Raw genomic sequence first — 14,201 nt, 5'->3', positions numbered from 1 at the left:
TCCAAGCACATCATCCCAGGTCCTGAATAGCTTATAGCCTAATACCCTAATTCTCAAAGGCTTATCTACCACACTGATATCAGAGGGTCCTTGTGAAAGAAACATCAAGGACCATCAGGGTCGACAGACACAGGTTACGGAACGAGGTGTCTGTGAGACCTGAGAACTTGTCATAGTCTTTTGCATCTGGGTCACTCCTTTCACGCCACGTCTAGGACAGTGCTAACCAAGAAGTCAATACTGTTAACGTGCATTTGCCACCAGGGTCTTTGACCCACGTCACTTAATCTTCAACAGTTGTATTGATGCGGACACTCACACTGCCTTAACAACAGCTTGTAATTGTCCTCTTTTGTTCACAGAAATGCCCAGTGAGCTGTGAAGCCTGAAGTAGCATTTAATTTCTAAAATATGACTCTGACTAGAATAACAACACTTCACAGGGAATAGCAACACTGACCTTCTCTACTGTATGCTTTTTGTCTTTTTGTTAGAATAAAGGCAGTTTAGAAATCAACTTGCATTCAGTGCATCCTCTCAAACGATAAGTGTCTAAATAAATTTAAGGCACTAAAAGTGACACAAAACATGAGTATGAAGCATGTTGTTAAAAACCTAAAGCAATAAAGTAGTTAGAATCATATCTGCCTGCAAATGTTTAAGATGCTGGACCCCACATCTCCAAGGGATGGGACATGTCAGCATAAGGCCACGGAGAATATACTGTAGTTAATGTTTTTGCTCTGGCCAATTTCTCAGTGATTATTTAAATGCAAAATGATACAGAGACCTTGAGTTTATTTCTTGATTAAAGAATAATAACCAAACCAGATAGCCCATATTTTTATTAACATAAGACTGTAAATTCTCAAAGGGGAAGAGAGTATTGAGAACACATGTAGAAATAGTCTATTACACAAAATTTAAAAAAAACTGATGATATGTTTAAAACGATTTTGATGCAAAATACAACTAATACAATATACTCAAGTACTTTTATTCTCAGCAGCAAAAGTTAAAACTTGACCACCTTTGAAAGTAACACTGCATTTTGCAGCTTCTCGCCAAGTGAAGTTAATATCAGATGTGAGACATTTCATCTACAAAAAAACATGTTTGACTCTAAGAATACATTGTAAAATGCTTACTTAATAAAATCTATTGGTAGCTAGGAAAATAAAGGTAATGACTGTATTTTATAATGACACTTTTTATTTAGAAAATCAATCTTTGGTGAGTCAGGTGAACTGCAAAAAAAAGCCGGATCATGACACTACACTGAACGTGCTCTACTTATGATTCAGCTAACAGCTCAAAAGAAAGCGGGAGCATGGAAGGAACACAACCCTCTCTCTCGTGTGCCCTCGGAGGCGGTATCCAGAGCAACTACGCAGCATCACCCAGGGAACCATCTGGTCTGCCCACCGATGCTGTGCTCATCATTGTTTAAGAACTGAGAAGGCGAATTTTAGCACAAAGTGTTCTGCAAAACACCAGTCATTCTTGCCTTTTTTCTTTCTTCTTTAGATAAGGTACTGTACATTTTAATAATAACCTCTATTTTTCTTGAATTTAATTTCTGTAATTAACTCTATTACTACTTGATGTTAGCTTAGGGGTAGTTATTTCAAATGGCCCTTTGTTGATTCTGATGCTAGGGTTTCATTTCCCACAAACTTAGACTCAAATACCCCCCAAAAAAGGAGCCGGAATTAAATTGTAAATGCTTGTTTTGCAACTGATGTGGATGTTATAATGTGTTCCACATCAGATCAGTAGCAATGTCAGTGCTAAATTCAGAATCAATAATTCCACGTGGTGGCTCAAAAAAAAAAAAAAGAAAAGAAAGTAAGTAAGGGGAAGGGAAATTAGCAGCTATCCACTGCCTTTCACATGCTCGGACCTATGAAATCACATCTACTCTTCATAGATTTTGATTATTATACTATTTTTAAAGTGAAAATTCTTCAAGCTGGTAAATGAGAATTCCTGATTTGATCCAAAAACATACCTTCTTCCAAAGTTCCTAATCTTTGCACTCCAGGCATCACCCCCTCCAACTCCTCCTCTTCCTCTTCTGTCTCCATCTCCTTGTCTTTCCTCTCCTTCTTCTCTTCTCCATCTTTCTCCTTTTGCTCTTGTTTTTCTGTCCCGCCTTCCGTATCCCTTTTGTCTTACCCCTCCCTACACAAAATCCTCCCAGCTCTCTTTCCTCTTTCCCCGTGCAGACAGCAGCCCAGGGGTCACACCAGTCCTTCTATCTTCACGTCAACAGATGAAGGCCTCTACTCTGGAGCCTTTGGCGGGAGCTGGGCACCTTTGGGAGCCTAAGCCTGGGCGAGAGCCAGAGCCGGAGCCAGAGCTGCAGCTAAAGCTGCGGCCTTGGTCTGAGCCTTGTCCTTGGCCTCTGGCTTGTGGAGCCTGAGACCCTCTGTGATGTGGGCACGAGCACGTTTCCCGAGCTTGGGGTGAGCAATGGAGGCAAGTCGACTGAGCCTGCGGCTGCTGCCCATGGGATCTTCCGCTTGACCTCGTTGGGCTTTCCGAGAGCCCTGACGGCCTCGGCAGGTGCGCTCACGGCCTTGGTGGTGCTGGCTTGCATCCTCCTCAGGCCCTTCTTGTTGTGCTTCCTGGCAAAGTGCATAGTCCTCAGGGACTTGGGGTCCACCCCTTAAGAGATTCATATGGTGTGGTCAGGATTTTTTGATGCCGTTTCTGTGCCATTTTCGGGACTGGTTGTATGTGGTGTGGTTCTTTGCTTGGCCATGTCTGCACTGGGGCCGGCAGATCCCAAAGCCTATTAAACTCTTAAATGATCCAATTTTCATTCCCTTCTGCTTTCTTGCTGGGACTCCGAGGATCATTTATCTTATCTGTATAATAATGTTTAAACACTATAATATATTTTAAATACTTATGTAAACATGTATCTCTCCTACATAAGTATGTTCTTTGAAAAAATCTTCTATGAACTTATGCCTACTAGCACATGTAAATGTTTTCCATATATTAAGCACCCAATACATGTTTTTAGAATGGAGAAACCTTACTCTGAGATGTTTATTCTTTCACACAAAGATTAAGAACAAAAGTTCAAACCCACACTTTGGAGGCTAACATTTATCCACTTACAGGCTTTACATATGCAATTTATTTTCTCTCTTAAATCACCTTTAGACATTGATGGAATTATGTCAGTGATCGGTGAATGCAGAAAACATTTAATGAAAGGTCATGGCCATGATTAGAGAATCACTGCTGCAAAGGGCACTGAATGAAATTTCATGTTGTGGTCTGTGGAAGATTTATTTAAATGATTTTTGTCTAATGCCAAAAATATTTTTGTTTTCCTGTTGATACCCTATGAGCTCAAGTGAACTGTGTGCTGTTATGAAAGACACATCAGAATAGTTCTTTGATGGAGAAAATAATGTTAGGAAGGCAAGAGCCAACTTCAATTTAAAAGAGTCTTATAACAATTCAATTTATGGCATCTATAAAAATAAACTACAAAAAATGAAGGTACAAATTACTTATTGCCTTGGAACTAATGCCACATTCTTTAGTTGTTATCCTAAAACAAGACTTTTGAATTTTTATTTATGCACACACACACCCCAACTCCAAATGGTTATTTACTGTATGTTAGGCAGTATAGTCTATTAATCCTTAACAAATATGTAATCTGTTGGAAAAATAAGACACTTGTTACATTTATATGGCAATACAATGAAGAAATAAACCTATGACGTATCTTTAGCAATTACAAAATAGTTATGGTTGTTAGCCAAGTAAACGGTACAGGTATTAAATGTTGTAGGACTTAGTTAAATTGTTAGACCAGATTACAAAGGAGATGGGGTTTAAAATGGCAATTGAGGGGTACAGAAAGCTAAAGGAATATCTTAGACCTTTAGGGATGTTGCAATAGAGTGAATACAATTTGCATGTGTTAAAAATGTGAATCTTTGAGGGCAGATTGTGGCCCTCAAATCTATGAAAGGCAGGACAAAGGCCCTCAATGATATCCATGTCTCACGGCTGTGTTACCTTATGCGGCAAAAAGAGCTTTGCAGATGTGATTACGTTATGCATCTAGAGGTGGGGAGATTATTCTGGATAATTTGGGTGGCCCTACAGGGTTCCTTATAAAAGTGAGAGGAGGCATATGTGTCAGAGTCAGCAGAGAGGTTTATATAACCTACTTGCTGATTTTAAAAGAGAGGAATGAGCCATGAGCCAAAGAATCCAAACAGCCTCTAGAAGAGGGAAAAGTAAAAAAAACTGTCTCTTGCCTAGAACTCCAGAAAAAATGCAGCCCTTCTGACACCTCTGTTTTAGCCCAGTAAGGCCCACTGCAGACTCCTGACTTCCACAACTGCAAGACAGTAAGTTTCTGTTGTTCAAAACCTCAATATATGGTGGGAGTTGAAAGGAAGAAAATGTGAAAAATCAGCAAAACTTGGTGACGGATTTGACATTGAGGGTGGAAACAAATGAAGATGTTAATAATGACACCATCATTTCAGACCAGAGTGGGAGAGTGGTTACTCCTTTCAGACACTGTTTAATCAAAATACTTTATTATTTGAAAAAGCCCCTCACCATTCTCATTGCCACTGAAATTCCACACTCTATTTTGTCTCAGTTCTAACTGCCTTGATTAATTTTGGTGTTATCGTGCTTGTGTTAATATCTCAAGCTTAAAAAATATCACTGAACCTGTGGCTCCTTTCATTATGATGTGAGGATTCATTTCTCTAGAAAATGAGGCTCATAAAGGCAGGCACGTTGCCCTCTAACTCTGCACAACAAAACTGAGTAAAATAGAACTTGAAGTGAAGAAAAATTAGAATTTTTATTCACTTCCCAAATGCCGTGTGCCTTTTATCACCAAAGAACAGAGCTTAGAACGGACAGAAATAATGTCTCCGCATGTCTGACCCACAGTTCTGTGATACATACTCTGATCAGCCTTGTGATACATACTCTGATCAGCCTTGTGAGAAGAGCTTGTTTCTCCATTTCAGGAATCATCCTTTCCTCATTTTTCAAAGGAAGTGGTTTTATAAATATTTGTTATGTTGGTGTAACACATTACCCCCAATTAAAAGCCCTCCACTTCACCACCAATGAATGTTGTACAATGATTACAGGGGGAAATCCAGATCAACTGGATTGTGCTCCCTCCAGGCTGTGCGATTCCTTCCCACCGCCTCGCTGTCCCATGAGACTCCCTACCACCTGTGATTCTTCGTGGATATAGTTAGTCAGTGATTCCAAGTATATTCTGCATTATTGTTTCCTACTTAGGAGCCATGATGCAATTTTGATTTATACCTAAGCTTATCTTCTTCCCAGGAAGGTAACAGAACAAGGTCTTTGAAATTTCATTTACACAAACACACATACACAAACTTCAAATGGTTATTTAGTGTACAATAGACAAAACAGTGTTAATCCTTAAGAAATTTACAACCCAGTTGTTCTTTGTTGCTTCTGGGCAATAATGGCTTAATTAAGGAATAATCCTATTTGCTTTCCCATTTAATATTAAAAGTACCTCTTGTGATTGATTAAATTCCAAGGCAAAGACATCTTAACCACTTGTGAATACAGTTAATAGAGTTTAAATAGATTTAATTGTAAATATTAGTGGGTTTGGATTATACAGCCAACTTTGAAAGGCAGTGTGGGATTTGGGGGAAAAGAAACATCATGGCTGGAAACTTCAGACCAGACCTGATAATGAATCTCAGCTTTGTTTGTACTACTGGTGCTAACTTGGACAAGTTAGTGAAACGCTTTGGGTCTCAATTTTCTTACATGTAAAATTTAAATAATACCTACCTGGCAGGATTATTTTGAAGATCAGTAATATCATATTGTGCATATAACATCATAGCACATAATAGGTATTCAGCAAATGATGTTTGTTATGTATGTAAAATGCTTCCCTTCACTAAGTCATATGAGCAATGATTTAGAACTTCTGCACTTTTGATTTAAAATTTCACAGGTATACTGGACTTGAAATATAGAAGTGCTAAATCCAATTTTGATGGTTCCTATCTGGTGCTATTAGCCCAAAGTCTATCATCATTCATGCAGTTTTTCACACTAGTAAGGAAATAGCATTCTTCTCCCCACCCAGGATTGTTGTGGAAAACATTTCCCTTTTATAATAAAATACTCAACATTACTCACTCAAAACATTTTCTGGTCAGTATCTTGACTCATGAATTGAATTACAATAAAAGAAATTGTCAGCGTGTGTCAAATTCTAGATAAAGCTGAAAATTTGTGGTGACTGATTGACATTCAGCTGTGTGTCTTCATGCTTAACAAGTAATGGTCTCCTCACTCTATGAAATCAGTCCCTTATTTAAAGTGACAGTTTATGAATAACAGGAATTTTCAAGAGAAACCTGACACGAAAGTAATTTTTGTCTCATTTTCTTCTGTAATTAAATGGCTACCACATGTGGTTACCATTTCATTTTCATGTACGTTTTGGTTACAGCCATAAATGTGAAAATTGAAGAAACCTACTGATACTCCCATTTTAAATTCTTATTTTTACCCACCATTGTATCAGCAGTTCAAAACAGAAATGTAGCTATCTTAATCCTTGCCTTTAGCAGAAATTACTTCAACATCAGGCAATCTATTTTTCTGGAAAGTATTTCCTAAAATTACTTTTACTATTTCTAAAGTCCCACAAGATACAATATTTGAATATTGTGGAGCCCACATTTAAATTCCCAACAGGGTTTTAACTGGGACTTGACCAATGCTAAATGCTTTTTCTTCCACTCTTAATGAAGCAAACTCGTATCAAGAGCATATACAGTTTATAAACTGCATTGATTTCTCAAACATTTTCTCCTGCTACTTTTGTATAGCTAATGTTTTTCCATCTATCTTACATTCATTGCACTTCATTTTTTATTTCCTTATACTCCAGGAAAGGCAGATAAATATTTGGGGAGGAAATTATCTGGTCCGTGTGTGGGGGGGTGTTCATTTTTCTGTATGAGAATAAATAATCAAAACATGCTATTCAAATTTATGTGTTCTGCTTTCTTAAAGACCCACATGCCCTATAACTGATTGCCTATAAATGTTTCATAAGCAAAGTGGGAAAGACAGAAAGAACTAAGGTTAAAGAATCTCTCGGAATATTATACTAATTTTGATCACATATGCGTCATCAAATCAAATGAATTCCCTGTCTCGATACCTGTCCCACACTTTCCTGCCTCTGTCATTTCTTTCACTCCTTCCCAACTGCCTGAAATGCCAGTCACTTTCTCTTTATACTCCATTCCTCTGAAAATGCCATGTATTTGTTGATATGTGCTGGGGTATCAATTTGAAGATATGAATTTGGCCATGGACATTAGCCTCAGAAGAGTATGATCATGATGATCATGGTCTCATGAAAACATAAACATGAAAGAAGGCATAGCTAAGAGGTAAATGAATGGAAGGAATACAAAGCGAATGTAGATGTGTCTCAAAATCACACTGGACTGATTGGAAAAGCTGAAAATGGGGTTCAAAAAAAGAAATCAGTTCCATAATGTTCCATGAAGGAAAATGATTTTAGAAAAAAAGAAACAAAAAGAATATATATATATGTATCCTGGACTTAAAGGAAACATTAGATCAAGCAGAAGGAAAAAATGAATTGAGAGTAAATCTGAAAGCAAAAGTTTGCTGTAAATACCTATATGACAATTTAGTTGCTGGCAACCATAAAGGTAAACAGAGGGTAGCATAGATGTGATGAAGGCTAACAGAGGGTTAATACTGCCAAATATCATTGATTTTTGACATTATAACCCTCAGAGCATTTATTTAACATTGATGGGAAATGTTCCATAATGAAATGAAACAATATCCAGCCTAAAGCCAAACGAGAATTAGAAGTAAATCAGACAGGTACCAGACGGTAGTACAGACACTGATACACGTACCCAAATCCATTCAGTGCTGACTGAATATAATAATATAGCAATCACCACTGCCTTGTGAGTGAATGCTGGAAACGTTAACCTGAGGACAGCAAGCTACGTCTCTAACTTACTAAGCATCTCATGATACTGTGGATCCCTTAGCTTCTGGAGCTGCTCGGTCAGGGCTCAACACCTGGGAGATGGTGGAAGGATTACCTGACTTGGCCTGTTTCCTTACAATTCACATTTGCAAAAGTGTTTTATAAGTTAAAACAATGTAATCCAGTATTACAGAACAGTATGCTGTATATAGAATCCAAAGCTTAACAACCACTGTGAGTGAAGAAGTCATACTTCATAAGGAAATTGATTTCATTCAGATAACATTAACCAAGAAACTCAGAATCTCATTAACTTTGCAAGTTGTTTAACCTAGATGAAATTCACTTTTAGATAGACGTTAAGATAAAATTATAGATTTAGGTAGGGTTAATGGTCTTTATGGAAGGGTTAATAATAGCTGGCTTCAAGGGCTTTGAAAGATTTATATAAGATGAGATGGATAATATTTCTGAATCAGGGAAAGGCCCAGAGAAGATGCTCAAGAAATGTCACGTTCTTAACACACTGCCTGCCCTTCACATGTGTAAAAAGGCCCATATGTCCTACAATCTGCCAAATAACCTTATATCTTTTTATTCATATCATTTTAAAGTAAGTTCTTAATATATTGAGCCATTGCATTTGACCTCTGTACATTGTAGCCAATGGGTATGGGATTTCTGACTATCCCTTTCTTGGGATTTGCTCTTCAGCCCTGGTTGTTATAAATGGCATGCCAAATTGTTTTACATGCTAGATCCATAATTCAAAAAAGGAAAAGACGTTTAGTTCCTAGTCAGACAAATTTGACATGCTCTTCTAGGTTTGATGACAACCATAATTAAAGCTTCATACATTTAAGCATTTCTATTTAAAGTGGACAAAATGTATTCACTGAAGCGGGAAAGTGTATTTTTCCTTTACATCACTTCACGTGGTAGATAATTAATGAAAAATCATTAACCTAAAAAACAAACTTCCCTCAACAAGACTGTCCATGAAGTCCTTCTTGCAAAATCCAGTGGAACCCTTTTAATTGTTTTTAAGTGGTGCTTTGTTTTGTTTTTGTTTTTAACTTTTCTGAAGCATTTGAAGGATTAGCGTCCCCAAAGTTTAGTTAAAGACAGTGGTTCTCAGTGTGTGGTCTGAGCGCCCCCAGGGTTCCAAGACCTATTCTCGGCATCTGCAAAATCAAAACTATTTTCACAAAAACACAAAGAAGTGATGGGCCCTCTTCACTGTGTTCACATTTGCACTGATTGTGTAAAATCAATGTTGGTAAAACTATTGACACTTAATCACCAACCAAAGCAGAGGCTGGAAAACATACAGCAATTCTTCACTACAACATACTCAAAGTTAATACAAAATAAAGGCAATTTCCTAAGTAATATCTTTGTTGAGTAGTAACAAATATTAATGTTATTAAATCCTAACTCATGAGCACATGCAATTTTAATATTCTGTGAGACAAAATAGAAAGTGTATATAAAGCAATTCAGCTGGATGCCAAAGGAAAGCACTGTGTGACTGAGCTGTAAGCTTCTGGATTAGCTGCTTGATTCATGGAACACACTTTTTACTTGAAAGAACTAACAGGTGGACCACGGTGATTCAGATTTGAGTACTGGGGAGACACTTTGTTGAAAACAAATGTAGTGAACCTGTATCTTCAACGAAGACAATTGACAGTATGTTTTGCCAATGATAAAATTTGAGATTTGAGAGAAAGTTAGAATATTGGAAAACTTGTATCTGCCATCATGAACTTGACAGCTTCCCAATATCTTTCCGATGAGAACTACAGTGATATTGGTAAATGTAATTTTTAAATATATATCAAAACATGCCAACATTTGAAAGATCTACATAACTCAGTGAGCTAGTATTTTCCAAATCACAAATGAGATGATATGAAATCATCTGTAAGTTAAGAACTCATTTAAAGTTCAAGATATACCAAAGAATTTTAATGTAATACAATACAAAAAGTTCATTGATATTTTTAGATGCCACATTGTAACTAATCTTCAAGAAATTATCACTAGTCAAGTTCTGGTGTAATATCAAAGAATATTTATAATTATCTTAAAAGTCTATGAAAAAACTCCACTCTTCTCCAACTGAATATTTATGTACAGCCAGCTTTTTTTTCATATACCTTAACCCAGGCAACATAGTACAACAGAATAAATGCAAAAGCAGATATAAGAATTCAGCTGCCTTCTATCAATTTACACATTAAAGACATTTATGTAAAATAATTTCACTCACCTCACTAAAATTTTTGAAAATATTGTTGTTTTTACAAAAATCATGTTTTGTTGCTATTGAATGAATCTATTATGTTTGGATAATTGGTACACATTTTAAACAATCTCAATGTTATGTCTAGTATAATAAAAATCAATAGCTGTAGTCCACAAATTCTTTGGGTTCCTCAACATTTTTTTAAGTGCGAAGGAATCTTGAGACTGAAAAGGTTGAGCACTACTAAACTGGAGCATCGTGCACATGCTCTAAAGGAGTCTTAACTACTTCTGTGGTTATAGAACATCACTCTCATGGATTTTTTCCCTACTTCTCTGGTAGCTGTTTATCATTTCTCTTCATTTGCTCTTTCCTTTCATGCTATGGGCTCCCAGGTCTCTTTCATTGGTTCAATTTTGTCTCACTCTATACTCCCCTGGACCTTTTCCAGGATCTTTGAATATGTTCATCACTCCCAAATCTACATCACCAGAGCAGAACCTAGTCAGTATTATAATGTTCTTATCCTATATCTGAACGTCTACTGGATATTTTCATTTTATGTCCCCAAAATGTACCAAACTCCACAAGTCTAGCAAAGAGCTCATCAAATTGTTAGTTCAGAACGCCTGTGGTTTCCCCTTCCATGAACGGTGTCTCTATTCATCCATTTAACAGATACTTGGAATCAGGGGGAGGTTGCCCTAAACTCTAGCCTCTCCCATAATCACCACATTCAGTCACCGTATCCCATATCTTATAGATATTGCTACCTGAATATCTCTTTAATTAGTATTTTTCTTTCCTCTACTGTCATAATCCTGCCTAAGACCTCCATCATTTCTTATTGAATTATTGTAATAATCTCTTAACAAGATTACTGTCTGCAGCAATCGTCTCCTAAAATCCATTCTCTAAAATGCAGCTAAAATGATGTCTCTTTTTCTTTCCTGATTAAAACGTTTCACCATAGACTTCAGGATAAAATTAATAGTCTTTGAATATCAGGCCTTCATGATCTGGGCCATATCAAACTCAGTGCCTTCATCTCTCACCACTGCTCAAAATAAAGGGCTAAAATTTCAATGACTTGCTCTCGGACAGCAGATTCCACATCTCATCTCTAGGCAACATCAAAGATTATTCAAGTTGAAAGGACTTTGGGAGATAAAGTAACTGTATAATTTATCATTCAGACCAGGACCTGTTGAGCGTGAAAAGGATGCTATTAATAATTACATTGGGATAACAGGTGTAAACCAGGACTGTCTTAGGCAAGAAGAGCCTGTATGATCACCCTACATAGAGATCAACTAGTCCACGAGAGAATTTGTGTCATTAAAATGGAAGTGGTCGTGCTGATCTTAACAACAGTTGGACTAGAATCAGCCTTTCCTACCACCCAGTCCTCTGTCTTTTCTTCCACATTACGCTGGTTTTCTCATAACTCTCTTCAGATAAAAATCAAGTAGCCTAACTGTTTTTATGGTGAGATGTCTTTCACTTTTCATATAATTATGGTAAGTACAGGTGATGGCTTTGTTTGCAGTCAGAAGTACCACTATTAAGAAGTGTTCTACAGTGTGTAAGGGGGGTTAAAATGATCAACATACATATGCAAAAGAAGGTCCCATTTCAATAGGAAGGTGATAGTACAAGATGGCTAGAAGCCCAAATCCCCAAATCCTTGACTAGGGAACTTCGTACCCACTGCCGCTTTGGCTGAGTCACCCAAATGCGGTTAGCACATGAGTGGGTAGGTGTGTGAACAAGAGAGAGAGATCCCCATGATATTCCCCGCCAGGGTGAACTAGACCGAGTCATGCAGCAAACGCAGACTCGCTCACTAATTCCCTCCTCTCGAGGCTGGTCTACACAGTTCTCTTTGCCTTCTTTCACCCGAGTCTATCCAAATCATGCAGGAACTCCAAAGTCTAAGGTATCTCCAATTTGAAAATTGTTTCAAACCCCTCATATCACAGCAAGTAGGTGAGATGATGGTCCAAACTGGACAATGAGAAATTAAGTCAAGAGAGAACTTATCTTCTTCAGTTCTATCAGCATCTCACAGTCACCTTCAGTTAAGCTCTGCCCTTCACTTCATTGTTTCTGTTGGCGCCACATCAAAGTTTCTTCTCCGTGGAGAAGAAACAGAAATGGGAAAAACCTTGAGTATCCCTTAAATGTTATGATATGAGAATAACATGTGTTTACCAGTTAATGCAGTGGAGTGTTATTTATGCTCCATAAAATTTCTTGCCTTTAAGACGAGACGGTGGCTTTAAATAACTACCATAAAGGTTATATTGACGTAACAGAAATAACAAGTAGAAAAATCACTCATAATCCCAAGCAAACAAACAAAATTAAAATTTTTCCACATCATCTATTTCCTATCCTTGTGGCATACTCAACGTTTTCGTATTTACAGTGTCATAGATACAACTGTATGCTCTGTATCTTACATTCATGTTATGCAACACATACTGTTTCCATTTTGCTGCATACTGACATCATAGTTTTACAAGTAGGACAAAAACATTTATTTCTCACCATTAAGGAGGGGAGTGTCTTCTGTACCATCCTCTCCAACCACAGCAAAGCATGTCGGTGAGAAGACATAAAAAAAATGGCATTACCCAAAGAGAGATATCTCTGCATCAAAAAAAGATACTTGCTTGGCACAAATTTTCCAAAATGCTTCATATTGAGAGCTACCTCAGCAAAATTCCCAGAATTCTGCCAAAGCATGAAAAAATCTTAAATTATCAATACTCTTAACAATAATACCTTTTCTTGTACTTCATGGTGACCTGCATTCCAGGGAGCATTGTTCAGCGGCGAATCCTCGTGGGGCCGTTGTGGTCCGCAAGAGTTTTTAAATAGTGTTTTCCAGTAAAAGCTACAGACTCTTAAGCATCTGGGGGATCAAACCAAGTTGAAATTTTTCCTCTTCCTAACAAAAGTCAAGTAGGACAAAACCATTCCAGTTTATCATAGCGTAGTACAACGGAGGATCTCAGAAAGAGACCACATATGATGTTGCAATGTCATATAAACACTTGCATTTCCAGATAGCTGATGACTAAGATATGATCATAATTGAAAAATATCAGAATCACATTGCACAGCATTTTAATTTCTTGTATGTATTTTAAGATAATGATATTGTGAATGGTACACTGTTCTCGTTCCATAGAGTTTGAAGATTCTTTCTCAATCATTTTGCTGTTATCAAGACGTCCCCTTCAGATGCTTTCAGAATTAGATATTTGGCCCAAGTTAGCCCTAAATGCATGCTGTCAAGATTCTTACACTCCTCACAAAAGTGCTATTTTAATCATGTTTTCTTCTGTGCATGTTAAATAGTTTGCATTTATCTATGCCCTGTTTGACCGTTCTATTAAAATTCACTAAGCATCCTTTCACTTCTCTGCCAGTTTTCAACCCGTCTCTTAACACCTCACTTTCACTTAGGGCCTTGCTTCCTGGACCCTGCCCTTCATGCTGGGCCCAACAGCTTCAGAGCCAACAGACAAGCAGGGTCCTCGGTCCATAGTTTGTCACCACCATGCTGTAGGATTTTAAATCTATTGCTACAGATGAGCTTTGCCTTCTAAAGCATTTACAAGGGCAACCATTCCATCTAAACAGCAAACCCATGTTAACCGAGAAAGCCTAGAAACTTTCACTCTTTCCAGAAAGAACAGATGCATTCTCAGGTGACTTGCCTTTATCCATGGGCACCTATAACTCTAAGGGTAGAAACTCAGGACCAGTCAAAGAGAGACTAAGATGAAATAAGACTTCAGCGAGCCAACACTGCCCTGTGGGCTCCATTGTTTAGTGCTCCTAGGCAGTTCGCTTATTTATTTAAATGTGTATGTT

General features: G+C 37.5%; 1 pseudogene; it reads right to left on the bottom strand.

Annotated features, from left to right (window-relative positions):
• Positions 1-2,285: 2,285 nt before the first annotated feature.
• On the bottom strand, positions 2,286-2,864 carry LOC140689156 (large ribosomal subunit protein eL29 pseudogene; annotated as a pseudogene).
• Positions 2,865-14,201: the final 11,337 nt, after the last annotated feature.

Source organism: Vicugna pacos, chromosome 25 (assembly GCF_048564905.1).
Source record: "Vicugna pacos chromosome 25, VicPac4, whole genome shotgun sequence".
Classification (NCBI taxonomy): domain Eukaryota; kingdom Metazoa; phylum Chordata; class Mammalia; order Artiodactyla; family Camelidae; genus Vicugna; species Vicugna pacos.
The sequence above is the reverse complement of the archived record's forward strand: the minus strand, read 5'-3'. Positions and strand labels throughout refer to the sequence as shown.